Below are 12,469 nucleotides of genomic sequence, written 5' to 3' on the forward strand. Positions count from 1 at the left end.
AGGGCCACAGGCTGAGTCTCTGGCCTAATGTTCTAATGTGCATTAACGATCCAAGAGGGCTTGATTGTTGTGCGACAAGAATGAACAATTGACAAATTAAAATGGAACCACAGCACGGCTGAGGAACAAGCTTGTTAGTAAACAGCAACAGCTAAAGGCAGAGTGTGCAGAGCTCTCTTTCCTCCCCTAGCCTGAGGACAGAGCACCGCAAAGCCAGCACCGTTCAATGCTGTCTCCTCGGTACGTGCCCACCAACTGGTCCAAACACACTCTCTTTGCCACAATGGAAAAAGAAACCTTTGGCTTTTTTCCTAATATAGCTCACATGTTATAGCACTGAAGATCACTGCTGACAGTAGGTGAGCAGAAAAGATACTAATATTATCCATTTACTTTTTTTTTTTTAAGTGTCAGCCCTGGAACTTGAACTCAGGATCCAGGTGCTATCCCTGAGCTGTTCTGCTCAAAGCTAGCACCCTACCCCTTGAGCCACAGCGCTACGTCTGGCTTTCTGGTGGTTAGCTGGAGGTAAGAGTCTCTTAGACTTTCCTGCCTGGTGTTGGCTTCAGATTGTGACCCTCAGATCTCAGCCTCCCGAGCAGCCAGGGTTACAGGCCTGAACCACCAGTTCCTAGCTAATTATCCATTTTTACATGAGGCCTTTGAAGCCTTGGAAAGGTCACATGGTAGTAAAGATGGAGCTTTCCCTGGAGCCTGGGCTTCCATGCCTTAGGGCTCTTTCATGACTCAAAGCCACGTCTTCCTTCACGGCCTCGGGGCTTATGGTCAGCCTATATTTTCCACAGTTGTTTTCCTACCTCTCTGGGTCCTTCTGTTGTCGCGTCTTTCTCCTCCCACCTTCTCCCTTCCTTTCAGCCTCCCCAAGAGACAGCCTGTGGTTGTGGTGCGTCCTTTCCATCATGGTTCTCGGCTTCCACCACGACATTCTCCATTTTGGCAAATGAGGTTGGGGCTCCATGGGTAAGGTTAGGAAAAGAGTTTGCTCAACCGTCCACTTTTTTCCCCCTGTCTTCTTCTATCACCTCTGGAGGGCCAGCTTGGCCAGAGGAAATCAACAACTGGTCAACTCGGTCTCCTGTGAACCACACATATTTCTTGGAGATTCTGTTCCACCTTGAGTTTGTTTTTCTGCACTCTGCTCTCTAAATCTAAGATTTCTTCTCACTCTCAGGAGATGACGCAACTTTCCGCTTTGCAGAAAGGACGGGAACGATTACATGGGAATGACTGTAACCTCTGGCCTTGAGGTCTATACACTGGCTCCTTCCAACTACAGTGAAGGACTTGGGCCTGCTCCCTTGTGGGGTCTCTCTGTCTGCAAATGCTTTGCCTCTCCCATCTTTTGTCCATCGAATTTCCCATTTGGATGATTCCTACTTTTCACGAAGTTCAAGTTTCCTTAGATCCTCATCTCCTAGTGTAGATCGTGTGTCGCGGATATCCTTCAGAGCGAATTTCTAGTCTTTGTCATCTTCTCATTTCTGCTCACTACCTCACTTGGTTCTACTTTGCTCTACCTAAACCCATTTTTCTGACTACTGTCCCCAACAATCGCCACTTTACTGTGTTCCAGGGACACTTCCTTGTCTGGTTCTCTCTCGGAGCTCAGCATAGTTTGCCCTTCCAGATCACCTTCAGGAAAGTCACAGGTTCATTTTCTTCTGACCAGCCACTCAGACCTTCTTTTATACTTTGCAACTTTCTCCTCGTCCTCTACCCAGCTATTAAATTTCCTCTTCTCACTCAACACGCTCCACAGATGAGTTCACTCATATCCTGTGTACTGGCAACTCCCAAACCTTGGACGATTGCCAAGAACTTTCTACTGAGCGTCAGACCCCTTGTATCTATCTGCTTCCTTGCCAACTCAGGGAAGAGTTTATTAAGCCTCAAAGACCATGTGCAAACTTCAACTTGGCCTTCCCCCTCAACACTCTACTCTTACTCAAAGAAATGACCTCCTCATCTGTTCACCCATGCCCATAAAAATTGTAGGCATTATCTGTAATAAGTACTGTCATCTTGCCTGCCTAGAATCCATTCTCCATTGTACCGGTAATAGCCCCTCAAATTTCCTTCTCCACCTCAGAAATATTTGTTCCAGGTGGAATTAATTACCCTTGGGCTCCAAGGGTAAACATGTTACCCCGGACTAGCCAATGGAGCTCCATTTAAGACATTTGCTGAAAATATTGAGAAGTTCCCTTTCTGCTGGAGTTGCTGCCCTAAAAAGAATGCAGCTTTGGAACTGCCAGCAGCTATCTTGCCACTATGAGGAAAGAGAGTTCCTGAAAGGGTAGAGCCAACACAGCAGATAAAGAATACGAGAGCATGATTCCAAAAGACATAGCTGACCTGCTGGATCCAGTCGTGTATGAAGTGGCTGATGGATGCCAGGACTTTCCTAGCACTGAAGTCAACACATTCTCACTTAAGCTTAAACCAGTTTTAATTACGTTGCAATCACTTGCACAGAAACAGGAAAGAGTCCTAACAGATATATCATTTTTAGCATCTCTTCCCTGTCTTCTCCCTCTTGCCTTCCCATCTAATTAGTCCACAGTTGTTTGCTGTTCCAATGTTAATTAGTGAAGTATCTCTAAAACGACTTTCCTTTAGTCCATCCCAACCGTCCTCAAATCTCAGCTAGAGAGCCGCACTGGCATTGTCACTGGCTCCTTGCGTCTGCTCCTTCATTGTGCTCTTTGTACAATGTTTAGTGGCATCTTAACAGAACATAGCTATGATGGGAATTCTCTTCTACTTCCCTCTGTCCACCCAACCCTGTGCGCATTTAATCAAGTCCACAGGTGTTCACACGGATCATAGGCTTTGAAAGAGCTGACAGGGGCCTCGGCCTTCTGCTTGATCTCGTTGGGTCCCCTCTCTCTGCCCCTTACCACCCCCGCCCCCCCCTCATTCTTTGATGCCAGCCTTACTGGATTTCCCTCCTAAACTGGCTTCCTTGCCCTCCTCTCTCCTTACTAGCTCCAATGCAAATGGCGTTTTCCTGGAGAAGGCTTTATTTACTTCTTACCACCTGACCAGGCCTTTGCCACCAACACCTTGCTTTCCAGCATCTGCCTCCTTGGTGTGGTGTTTGTGTTTACCTTGAAGGCTCACCCTGCCCCCACCACCCCCATAACAAGTTCCTAAGGACCAAGCCCCCCTGCTCTGCTCTCCTCTGTTTTGACTGATCTTCCTTTGTTCTGGGCTGGAGAAAGTTAAAAAAAAAAAAAGCAGAAGTATTTTCTCAGCTTCTAAGCAGGTTTACGGATTTCATTTTAGACTAAACACTTTACATTTAAGCAGTTGACCATCTGTTACAGCATTAAGGCAGTATCTCTTATAGGTGACAATAAAGCAGAAAGTTGGGCAGTTTTCTTTTTTCTTTTTTTGTAAAATCTGGTTTATGTCAAGAATAAAATATGGGGGAAAAAGCCATTACAACCTCAACCTTCCCTGTTTTATTCAAAAAAGTTTTATTTAAAAAAAAAAAAGATCAAACCAAACAAACCAACACGCCAGATTAAAGAGTTCTAACTGACATAATAATTAGATGCAGGGCTCTGCATTTGAATTTGGCTGGCATAAACCAAGTGTAAAGGACATTTGGAGAATAAGCAGAGGAAATTTGAATATAGACTGGCTTTTAGATAAGATGAAAATTTATTGGCAGAGAAAGATAGAGATCATTAACTAAAAAAAGCAGGTTACAAACAGCGTGTACTACATGACTTCATTCCGGTAAAAATATGTAGCTGTATATTTATATGTGCATAGAGAAAGCTTTAAAGATCTACACACAGGTGTTTACAGTGGTTATCTAGAGGGCGTGGGTAGAAATATGATGTCATCATCTCAGACTTTTTTTTTCTTTACCTGAACTTATTAGAACTTTTTACGCAGCACACACGCTGCTCTTGTAATAACGAAAATTCAAACATGCATTAATTTTTGTTAAAATACGTTTAAACAAACTCAGATTTATACTGAAAGCTACCCAGGACATTTTATTTCTCTCTATCTTCCACCTTGGGGATGAATGGTGTGTCCCAGCTTCTGGGTAGGTCTCAGCATGAAGGACTAAACCTTTCATGAGTCCTTGAACTGAAAGTCAATCAATCAGATATTGAGCATGCATACATTTTCCACTGGCAATGTCACGGAAGGACCTCCCATCGGGAGCAGGAAAAACTGCAGAAAAAGCAAGCCTGGCCGCGAGTTGCTCACCTAATTATCAGGCGACGTTGAAGCAACTATTTCCCAGTCTAATGGAAAAATCTACAGGTCATCAACTCGTAAGGGTAGGAAGTACACAGAAGCTTAGAAAGTGCTGATTTTGATGACCACTATGGAAGATGAGGAAGGTCAATATTGCCCACGACGGATGACCCGGAGGCTGATACTCAGAGCCCCCCAAGACTTCACAAACCTCACCATAGAGGGGGTCCTTGTGTATTTTTCAATCTATAGCATTATATCTGGATAAAATCTATGATTTTAGTAGCTCACCGGATCGCCCTATGTATGATGCTGGACGCTAATGGCATGAAGTGCTCCGGAAGCGTCCGGAAGCTTCTCCTCCCCTCGGAGGAGTCTCGTCCTGCGGAGGAAGGGCCCTGGGGAGGGCGACAGGGAGTCAGTCACGCCTCCAAGTCAGCCTGACTCCAGAGCTGGAAGAAACCTCAAGGATCAGACAACCAACTTCCCCTTCCTACCCAGGAGGAACCCGGGGCCCAGAGAGAGCTGGTGACTCACTCAGAACAACAGCAAGCAAGCTCCGTCCTGGGTGGGAGGGAGGAAGGCTGAGAGGGTGAATGGAAGAGGGTGAACGTAGCCAAATATCTCACGTACCTAGATGAAAATGAAGCCACGAAGCCACGAAGCGTGCGCGTGTGCGCGCACCGATCGTGCGGTTTGAGCTCAGGGCCTGGGCATGGTCCTTTGGTGTTTTTGTTCGAGGCTGGCACTCTACCACCCGAGCCGTGGCTACGCTTCGGCCTTTCTGGGGGCTCCGTGGAGATGAGGGTTCCACAGGCTTTCCTGGCTGTGAATGGCGGTCCTGAGCCCTCAGCCTGCGGAGCAGCTGGGGTTACGGTTGTGAGCCACTGGCCCGGCACTCCGCTCCTGACTGCTGCTGAAATTGGTTTGGGAAGGGGGAGGGAGGGAGGCGTGAGATGGTGGGGGGTCAGCGTGATCAAGGTACAGGACGTATACCATAGCCACGTCAAAATGGAACTCCTTCACAACTAATTTACCCCAATAAGATGGAGACATTTTGATTTGAAACGCTGACAAAGATCTATGGGTCTACGTGCGTTTTGTTGTCCATTTATAAATCGCCTATCTTGAAAACAGTTACATCCTCACCATAAAAAAAACAGATCATCCCAGAGAACCTCGTCATGATACTTTTCTAGAATGGACTCCATTCCAGGTCACTCCAATCCCAGATTTTTCTAGCAAATATTCCACAGGCCTGTTCCCATTTTGTGGACAACCTTAGACATCTAAATATTTCTTTACCCAGTTTAAATCACTCCCACATCGTCTTGGGTAACAGCTGGTGTGTGGTTGTGAGTAGTTTTTGTACTTTCTTTTCCTCCTAGCCCCATTCAATTCAGTAGCAACCAATGAATTAGGGTTACGTGGTTTATTTGTTAGGACTAGACAAACACCTGGACTGCCCGTGTATTTCTCTGTTCTTACTTGATCACTTCAATTATCCTACAGTCTGACAAGATCAATCTTTCTGCACAGTTGTCTATTTCTTACCAATATACCAAATATCAGAGGAAGATCCCAAGATGGTGGCACTCTCACAGGTAAACCCACTGCCTATCTCTGACCATACAGAGATTTAGGGTCACCGGACATAAGTCACCTCAGGAGATCCACACTATTTGAACTCTAAATAGTTAAAGACTTATCCAAATATCAATTCACTGTTTGAATGCTTCAGATCCACCAGATCTCGTGTAATCATGACTAGATATGCTTGATGTGTTTTCTCTGGGGTTTTGTGTGTTGATATTTTGTTGATAAGGAGATGATAGTTGATAAGTCGATGGCAGTAGAACAATACCTAACTCTGGAGCCTCAGAGCCTTGATCCAAAATTCTGCCTCCTCCACTCAGGGAGAGGCTAGGTCTGCCTAGCGTATTCATTTGATTCTCTGAGTATCAGATTTCCCATCAGAGTACTTGCATTAGAAAGTAAGAATTGATTGAGAATACTTATGCGAAGTGCCTAGATCTGTGTGGCACTTAAACAGCGAATCTCTTCTTTAAAGACTATAGCTTGTTTTCAGGTCAGGAGATGGGAAGCCGAGTTAGATTCAAGATCATTGCTGTTAGGAGGTCATCGCCACGAAGGTGAGATGTGGTCCTCGCGGGAGGGCGGATGGATGCGTGCTAACCCAGTATTTCCTCGGGCTTTATAGGAAGGAGGAGGGAGGTTCGTTAGTTTCCAAAGCAGCCATGCTCCATGCTCACCAGTGCACGTCGATTCCGTTCCCAGCGTTGACCTGTGTGCACCTGGAGTGTGCATTGCGTGAGGGCACTAGACAGGAGTTGTTTCATTCAAATTCTCCCAAACTTGATAAGGTGGATACTGTTATTAACCTCCGCATATCACCGGAGAAACGGCGGTTGAGGGAGGATACGCTTGACCAGATCACGCTGCGAGTTCACATAATGGTAGAGCCAGGACAGACTCCCAAGCCCACCTTCTTCCTTACTGCCTCCTCGGTCTCGTACGCACATTACTGAATTTTCCAAAGGAAGCTATATCATGTTAAAAGGCAAAAAAAAAAAAAAAAAAAAAAAAATCCCCGAAAACAAAGAACTTAAGAAATCCATAGAGATCTAGAATCATTTATATCTCTATGGCCTTCCTACTTCAGGGTGTTCATCAGTATCACTGTAGTGTTCCAAAAATTCTTGCTCAAGATTACAGTTAAAAATAACTTTATTGTGCATTCCAGGAGCTTCAACAGGACCCACCAGCTCCTCAACAGAAAGCACCCAAGGAAAAGTTTATATCAGGTTGAACAGCATCGTCTTGCTAGGGCCACCCAATGTCACAGACAAGTATACGATGACAATCCTCACCTCCCTATAACTAGACCCGGGATTCCTGCGTTAAAAGATACACATTGGAAAGCCAGCCTCCAAACCAGGCTTTCCCTGCACTCTTCTAAGGCTCCGTTACAACGGTCACAGGAGTGTCCTCCCTTCCCTCTCAGATGTGAGTTCTCATTTGGGGACAATTTGCATGACTAGGGGATATTTGGCCACATCTGGAGACATTTCTGATTATCACGTCTGGGGGCGTGATTGGCACTTGGGATGCGGAAGTCAGAAAGGCTGCTCAGCATTTGCAGTACCCAGGAGAAACCTTCCCCGGAGCTATCCAGTCTCAAGGGGTTATTTTTGATGGGCGGCCAGCATTTGAACTACTAACTAGCCGAGTTCCAATTAGTGGAATGAAGCTGTTTTCCAACCTCTGAACCCTCTGGTTATGTTCTTCCTTTCTCTTGCTCCTGATTCCTAGTGTCCTTGCAGGCTCAGGAGCCCCAAATCCTTGATGTCTGGCTTAGTAAATTTAATTCTGTGTTTTTTATGGGGTTTTCTATCTTCTAAGAAAAATTACCACCTGGACTCTCCACACTTGAATTACAGATGAGCTAGGTGCTTAAAGGAGAGACTTGAGAGCACAATTGTTTTTTGGTTTTGAGGGTTTGTTGCTGTTGTTTTAGGAGATATTCTTTTTTTTTTTCCCCAGTCCTGGGCCTTGGACTCAGGGCCTGAGCACTGTCCCTGGCTTCTTTTTTGCTCAAGGCTAGCACTCTGCCACTTGAGCCACAGCGCCACTTCTGGCCATCTTCTATATATGTGGTGCTGGGGAATCGAACCCAGGGCTTCATGTATACGAGGTGAGCACTCTTGCCACTAGGCCATATTCCCAGCCCCTTAGGGGATATTCTTGACTATTGTAATTATTCCAGAGTTCTTGAACTCATAAGAAGCCTTTCATATACAGGAAATCTATTCTTCCCTGTAGACAAATAGCTCCAATTCATATTATTCAGAAAGAAATGCTGACCATGGAATACTGTCTCTTGAAATTAACACTGTAAGTTTCATTTTTTCCCCTAAATATTTCCACTAATACTGAAACCCACTCCAAAGCCAGTGTTAGGGCTCCTAAGGTCATGACCCCCACGACACATATAACCTACTTTTTCCTGTTTGCGATAAGAAAGATGCAAAAGTTAAGGGAAAAGAATTTGAGTAGTATTTAACTCTGGAAATGCTGCACAGTTTTTCTGACCGCGCGTAACAGGCTTTTGATTGCAGAGATACAGTAAACTTAAACAGCAACCTTCAGCGCAGACACATTGTCAGGAGGAGCCTGGAATGATGTCGACTTGTGCAAAGACCTTACCCATAACCCTGCCATGCATTTAGAGTAGCAGCCAGGTCTGTGTCAGCAGGAGTGGCACTGAAGCGCTCAAGCATGTCCAGAAACAGCGCCTTTCTCAAAACTCACCCCAGGAAGGACTCAGGAGCTTTTCTTTTATTAACGGTTCTTGTGATGATACATGTCTTGAAGTCTTGTGGGTATCCACTCTGAGGCGCCAGAGAAGTCATAACGATTAGTTTAAAGTAAAAACTTGTCAGCTAAAGAAGATTCTGAAATATGACCTGAACTCCACTTACCTGACAAAAGCCTCCAGGAAACGTCTACCCTTAACCTCCATCCCAAGAGTTTCCTGGAACTCAGTTGCCAGGGAAGCAGAATGCCCATTGCCGCTAGCATTCAAAACAGAAAAAGAAAAGAGAAAAAAGATCTTCAGTACCTTCCCACGGAGGCCCATACTTCTTGCCTTGGCTGCATTGGGTGTTTGAATCTTTTGAACATCAGGTACTGATGAAGGTAGTCATCACTGAGTACTCCTGCATTTATGTGCACAAAAGGAAACCTGTTTTGTTTCTCTTCTGTTCATCTGTATTCCACCAGTTAATTCTTGGGCCCTCAACCATTGAACCTGAGCTGAAACAGAAAGAGCCTAAATGGCTGATAGACAAACAGCTCCTTGGACGTGAAAAGGATTTTCTATTGGAGGGGATGTTGAGATCACTTTTAACATAACTAAATATCCTATTACTAATATGGGAGGATCAGATTAGAAGATATATATTTAAAAATAAGTATCATGGCTAAGCCTTAAAGAGTCTCTTCACAAGGGTTAAAGAACAAACATCAATCAGATTTAAACAAAAATTAAAATCTACACTCACCACAAGTTTTTCTTCTGCTGCCTCTGGAGAACGTCCCGGTAGGCTGATTCTCAGGACCTAATAGGAGGTATTGTAAGAGTCTTTGGGTTGAAAGTTCCTTGGGCCACCGTGGAAAGGTGTCCCGAAAGGGAGGAGACACCTCCGCAAGCCCTGTCAAATGACTGATAAAAACATCCCAGCTGGGCCCTGGTGGCCCCACACCTGCTAAGCCACCCTGCTTGGGAGGTCTGAGGTCTGAGGGTTACAGTTCAAAGCCAGCCTGGGCAGAAGAGAAGACTCTCCACCTCCCGCTCACCATTTAAAAAAAAAAGCCAGAAGTGGAGATGTGGCTTCCGTGCTAGAGCACCAGCCTTGCGTGAAAACTCCACGTGAGAGAGCGAGACCGGGAGGCCAAAGCTAAGCATGGGCATGACACAACAAGACACGCAACAGAACCACAGCAACGGCACAAACCCTCCCAAAGGCTCGCAGCTCCACTCAGAAGCCCCACACATAGAAATCTTCCCGTTTCTCTTTCTCACATAAAAGAGCAAAACCTCCTTCATGTGATCACTGAGGCTGCCACTCAATCCTTTGAAAACCTAAAAATAACTGTCTTCACCTTACTAATCAAGGATAAATAAAACCAGAACCACGATGCTACGTGTAACCCCAAACCTGTCTGTCTTTCTCAACCAACCTCAAGGCCTCTCCTATTCCTGCAAGACGCTTGCAGATTCTTGACAAAGCAAGAATCTTGGAGCAGGGAGGCATTCCCAAACAAGAATGGGTAGTTAGTTAACCTTTGTGTTATAGCCACGTGAGTGAATTCCATTCATGTAAGTCCTTTGGAAAGCCTAGCAATGCCTAGGAAGAATTCACCACTGGCTCACCATCTACTGTCCTGATGCAATGATATCAGATTAAGTTCCAGTTATTGTTTGAAAATGTTGTATTTCCTAGAAACATTCAAATTTCCTTGTCAGTGGCATCATCTTTTAAAAGTAACGAATTCTGATCAAATCTTGAGCCGTAGGCCTTGGAAGCCTTCTTGTCATTCATTTTGTTATTGCTCCATTCCGATGCTTTCTGGAAGCTTTTATAACGAGCAAGAAGTCAGAATGCCTCATCTTCAACTGAAAGGGGAATCTCAGAGGCTTAGGAAGGGTACTGTGGATCTGGGCTTCTGTAGTGCATCCAGTATCAATGCAGCCTATGTTACACGGAGTATATACAAAATGTATTATATAAGAAACTTTGAGGGGCTGGGGATATAGCCTAGTGGCAAGAGTGCCTGCCTCGGATACACGAGGCCCTAGGTTCGATTCCCCAGCACCACATATACAGAAAACGGCCAGAAGCGGCGCTGTGGCTCAAGTGGCAGAGTGCTAGCCTTGAGTGGGAAAAAGCCAGGGACAGTGCTCAGGCCCTGAGTCCAAGGCCCAGGACTGGCCAAAAAAAAAAAAAAAAAAAAAGAAACTTTGAGGTCATGCTATTCCAGTGAATGAGCATTTCTAGAATTCTGATGGAAGAGCTGATGGATTCATAAAACAACACACAGGATCAAGTAGAACAAGAAAAAAGTTCTCAACTCTGAATGCACTATAAAATAATAATTATATACTTTTTGTGGGTTTTTTTGGTTTGTAGCATTGATGACTCTTTAACAGTCCGTTTTCTGCCTTCCTTTCACTTTCAAATAACCTTACTCTGTTTACTTAAAAAGCAAAACAAAGGGGCTGGGGATATGGCCTAGTGGCGAGAGAGCTTGCCTCGTATACATGAGGCCCTAGGTTCGATTCCCCAGCACCACATATACAGAAAACGGCCAGAAGTGGCGCTGTGACTCAAGTGGCAGAGTGCTAGCCTTGAGCAAAAAGAAGCCAGGGACAGTGCTCAGGCCCTGAGTCCAAGGCCCAGGACTGGCAAAAAAAAAAAAAAAAAAAAAGCAAAACAAAGTAAAAATTATTGCCCCTTTCTGGAATCCCTGTAAGCTAAAGCTGAATGATTTGAGGCAACTCCAAAGGATGGGTCACCCACAAAGTATGGGCCGCTCAGAACATCCATGAATACCCACGTCTTCCATCTCCAACCCCTGTAGGTAAGCACGACTGTGGCATCTTCCCGACTCTCTTCACCCAGTGGGCGTTGAACCCAATAGGTAGAAGTCTCTTGTTGTATGCTTCTTCTTCCTCCTCCTCCTCCTCCTCCTCCTCCTCCTCCTCCTCCTCCTCCTCCCCCCTCCTCCTCCTCCTCCTCCCCCTCCCCCTCCTCCTCCTCCTCCTCCTCGTCGTCTTCTTCTTCTTCCTCCTCCTCCCCCTCCTCCTCCTCCTCCTCCTCCTCCTCCTCCTCCCCCTCCCCCTCCTCCTCCTCCTCCTCCTCCTCCTCCCCCTCCCCCTCCTCCTCCTCCTCCTCCTCCTCCTCCTCCTCCTCCTCCTCCTCCTCCTTCTTAGGTTTATCTTTAAATAGTTGTACAAAGGAGTTGCCATTCAACAAAGTAATATATAAATACAATGAGTCTCTACCAATGTGATCCCTTTCAATATTCTCTCCCATTCCTTCCAACCCCACCCTTTGCCTCGATTTTCTGAATTTTGTAGAACATGTATTGCATTTTTTGACTATTTCTCCCCTCCCCTCTTCCTTTCTTCCTTTGTCTAGCCCTCCCTTCCCCGGACCTCACTTCTCCACTTTGAAGTACAAGATTCCTGGCATTTATTTTTTGGGATTGTAAGCTTCTGGGCTCACAAACCTAGTTAAGTTGGGCCAAATTTTAATCTTTCTTTTCTTTTTGCTGATATCTGACCTCAGAACTTCTGACCTATCTCTCCCTCTGTAGCAATAAAACTAGCCTTTTATGTGTGTGCATGTGTGCTAAAATAGTTTCAAATGGAAACTAATGGTACTATTTATAGTGTATACATTCTATTTATAGTTTCAAATAGAAGCTGTTCCAGAAGTTTGGCCCCCAGAATTGATATTATTTTTAAAAGAAAAGCATTTGACCTAAAAAGATTTACAAAGGAGATTCACAAAGAAATACAATGTAAACTATTTTGACCTCATAAGAGTCTCTGTCTCCTGCCCTCACACCAAACAAGCTAACATAGCTTCTACATCTATCTAGCTACCTATCTCTATCTATCATCTATCTATATATC

Source organism: Perognathus longimembris, chromosome 19 (assembly GCF_023159225.1).
Source record: "Perognathus longimembris pacificus isolate PPM17 chromosome 19, ASM2315922v1, whole genome shotgun sequence".
Classification (NCBI taxonomy): Eukaryota; Metazoa; Chordata; class Mammalia; order Rodentia; family Heteromyidae; genus Perognathus; species Perognathus longimembris.